Source organism: Salvelinus sp. IW2-2015, unplaced genomic scaffold (assembly GCF_002910315.2).
Source record: "Salvelinus sp. IW2-2015 unplaced genomic scaffold, ASM291031v2 Un_scaffold2154, whole genome shotgun sequence".
NCBI classification, from domain to species: Eukaryota; Metazoa; Chordata; class Actinopteri; order Salmoniformes; family Salmonidae; genus Salvelinus; species Salvelinus sp. IW2-2015.
The window spans coordinates 209,461-213,370 of NW_019943486.1; positions in this window are offsets into that span (position 1 = coordinate 209,461).

Sequence of the window (3,910 nt, forward strand, 5' to 3'; positions counted from 1 at the left end):
ATAGGTGGAAAAGAGAGAGGGGAGGAAGAGAGAGTGAGAAGAGGGGAGGAAAGAGAATGCAGAGAGGGGGGAGGAGAGAGAGCGAGAAAAGAAAGCTGTAGAGTGGTTAGTCATATGATAACAAAGCTGTGAGGGTTTGTCATATTGATCACAAAGCTGTGAGGGTTTGTAATTTGATAACAAAGCTGTGAGGGTTTGTCAATTGATAACAAAGCTGTGAGGGTTTGTAATTGATAACAAAGCTGTGAGGGTTTTGTTTATGATCACAAAGCTGTGAGGGTTTGTCATATGATCACAAAGCTGTGCAGGTTTGTCATAGTGATTCACAAAAGCTGTGAGGGTTTGTCATATGATCACAAAGCTGGAGGGTTTGTCATATGATCACAAAGCTGTGAGAGTTAGTCATATGATCACAAAGCTTAGTTGAGGTTAGTCAAAATTGATAACCAAAGCTGTGAGGGTTAGTCATATGTAACAAAGCATCTCTCTCTGTGTGTGTGTGTGTGTGTGTGTGTGTGTGTGTGTGTGATGGCGCTTTTCCTCTGTCTCAGTAAGTGATGATAATTTGTCCCAGTCATCAGGGATTTTCTATCACATCTCTAACACGCTGTTGTACACATCAGAACACACATGACTAGATACTATTGTATCTACATCACCCTAAAACACAAAAAAAGGTATTCACTTTAGGTTTGGTTGTAATAATACAAATCTGTTATATTATAAGATGGATGTTTTTGACAACAGTAGAATCTGTTTAGTACACTTTTAACAAATAAATTAAGCTTCCATATGAAGTTTTATTTGTTGCCGTCGTGTCACAATATCACGCACGTAAAGCACATCATGATATTATATTGGTGTCAAGCCCATATTACAGTATTGAGAACAGTAGCAGCCTTGTAGATTTAACTGTGCTATGGACGGTCTACCACAGTAGCAGCCTTGTGGATTTAACTGTGCTATGGACGGTCTACCACAGTAGCAGCCTTGTAGATGTAACTGTGCTATGAACGGTCTAGAACAGTAGCAGCCTTGTAGATTTAACTGTGCTATGGACGGTCTACCACAGTAGCAGCCTTGTGGATTTAACTGTGCTATGGACGGTCTAGAACAGTAGCAGCCTTGTAGATTTAACTGTGCTATGGACGGTCTACCACAGTAGCAGCCTTGTAGATTTAACTGTGCTATTGATTGTCTCTAGAACAGTAGCAACCCTGGCCTAAAGTTAACTTTTTGGTCCACCAGCTACTGTGGCAGGTAGATGAAAAAATCTACAAGCCACTCAGATTTTTTACCAGACAAAATATTTTTTTGCCATAATTAAGTTGAAGGAAAAAGGAAACCGCACACTGCTCTTGATAGTATCACCGATATTTAATAAGCTTACGTATCGGCCACACGGCCTTCGTCAGAGCTTTTGGGATTTTTTGAAAGTTGCACCCTTATGTAGACCTGGCCCCACCCACATCCGTTCTACACATCGAAGGGGGTTGGAGGTAAAGGAAAATAAATAAGTGCTACCAAATATAACAATGTGCATTTCATAAATATTACAAAAGTGTATAAATAAGGCGTATTGAACACTTCTGTATAATCTTATTAGATGTATAATCTTATTAGATCCAACCCCCTTCGATGTGTAGAACGGATGTGGGTGGGGCCAGGTCTACATAAGGGCAACTTTCAAAAATCACCAAAAGACTCTGACGAAGGCCGTTGTGGCCGATACGTAAGCTTATTAAATATCGTGTGATACTATCAAGAGCAGGTGCGGTTTCCTTTTTCCTTCATCTGTTCAATTGTTGCATGCACCTGCAAATAAGATTTGGCCTCAGATGTGATGTGCGAGTGCCTTTTTGTATTTGCCATAATTAAGTAAAAAAATAACAAACTTTTCACTATTTTTATTCGCAAATGTATTCAAATCAAAGTCAAATCAACGTTTATTTGTCACGTGCGCCGAATACAACAGGTGTAGACCTTACAGTGAAATGCTTATTTACAGGCTCTAACCAACAGTGCAAAAAAGGTATTAGGTGAACAATAGGTAAGTAAAGAAATAAAAACAACAGTAAAAAGACAGTGAAAAATAACAGTAGCGAGGCTAAATACAGGCACTGGTTAGTCGGGCTGATTGAGGTAGTGTGTACATGTAGATATGGTTAAAGTGACTATGCATATATGATAAACAGAGAGTAGCAGTAGCGTAAAAGAGGGGTTGGCAGGCGGTGGGTGGCGTGACACATTGCAGATTTTTTATTTATTTTTATTTCTCCTTTATTTAACCAGGTAAGCTAGTTGAGAACAAGTTCTCATTTGCAACTGCGACCTGGCCAAGATAAAGCAAAGCAGTTCGACACATTCAACAACACAGAGTTACACATGGAATAAACAAACATACAGTCAATAATACAGTAGAAAAAAAGAAAACGAAAGTCTATTTACAGTGAGTGCAAATGAAGTAAGAAAAGGGAGTTAAGGCAATAAATAGGCCATGGTGGCGAAGTAATTACAATATAGCAATTAAACACTGGAATGGTAGATGTGCAGAAGATGCATGGGCATGTAGAGATACTGGGGTGCAAAGGAGCAAGATAAATAAATAAATACAGTATGGGGATGAGGTAGTTGGATGGGCTGTTTACAGATTGGCTATGTACAGGTGCATAGCCTGTAAGCTGCTAGATCTGTAAGCTGCTCTGACAGCTAGTGCTTAAAGCTAGTGAGGGAGATATGAGTCTCCAGCTTCAGTGATTTTTGCAGTTTGTTCCAGTCATTGGCAGCAGAGAACTGGAAGGAAAGGCGGCCAAGCGATGAATTGYCTTTGGGGGTGACCAGTGAGATATACCTGCTGGAGCGCGTGCTAGTGCCAGTGAGCTGAGATAAGGCGGGGCTTTACCTAGCAGAGACTTGTAGATGACCTGGAGCCAGTGGGTTTGGCGACGAGAGTGATGCGAGGGCCAGCCAAAGAGAGTATACAGGTCGCAGAGGTGGGTAGTATATGGGGCTTTGGTAACAAAACAGATGGCACTGTGATAGACTGCATCCAATTTGTTGAGTAGAGTGTTGGAGGCTATTTTATAAATGACATCGCCAAAGTCGAGGATCAGTAGGAGGGTCAGTTTTACGAGGGTATGTTTAGCAGCATGAGTAAAGGAGGCTTTGTTGTGAAATAGGAAGCTGACTCCAGTTTTAATTTTGGGTTGGAGATGTTTGATGTGAGTCTGGAAGGAGAGTTTACAGTCTAACCAGACACCTAGGTATTTGTAGTTGTCCACATATTCTAAGTCAGAACCGTCCAGAGTAGTGATGCTGGACGGGCGGGCAGGTGCAGGCAGTGATCGGTTGAAGAGCATGCATTTAGTTTTACTTGCATTTAAGAGCAGTTGGAGGCCACGGAAGGAGAGTTGTATGGCATTGAAGTTTGTCTGGAGGTTAGTTAACACAGTGTCCAATGAAGGGCCAGAAGTATACAGAATGGTGTCGTCTGCATAGAGGTGGATCAGAGAATCACCAGCAGCAAGAGCGACTTCATTGATGTATACAGAGAAGAGAGTCAGCCCGAGAATTGAACCCTTTGGCACCCCCATAGAGACTGCCAGAGGTCCGGACAACAGGTCCTCCGATTTGACACACTGAACTCTATCAGAGAAGTAGTTGGTAAACCAGGCGAAGCAATCATTTGAGAAACCAAGGCTGTTGAGTCTGCCAATAAGAATGTGGTGATTGACAGAGTCGAAAGCCTTGGCCAGGTCGATGAATACGGCTGCACAGTAATGTCTCTTATCGATGGCGGTTATGATATCATTTAGGACGTTTAGCGTGGCTGAGGTGCACCCATGATCAGCTCTGAAACCAGATTGCATAGCGGAGAAGGTATGGTGAGATTCGAAATGGTCGGTAATCT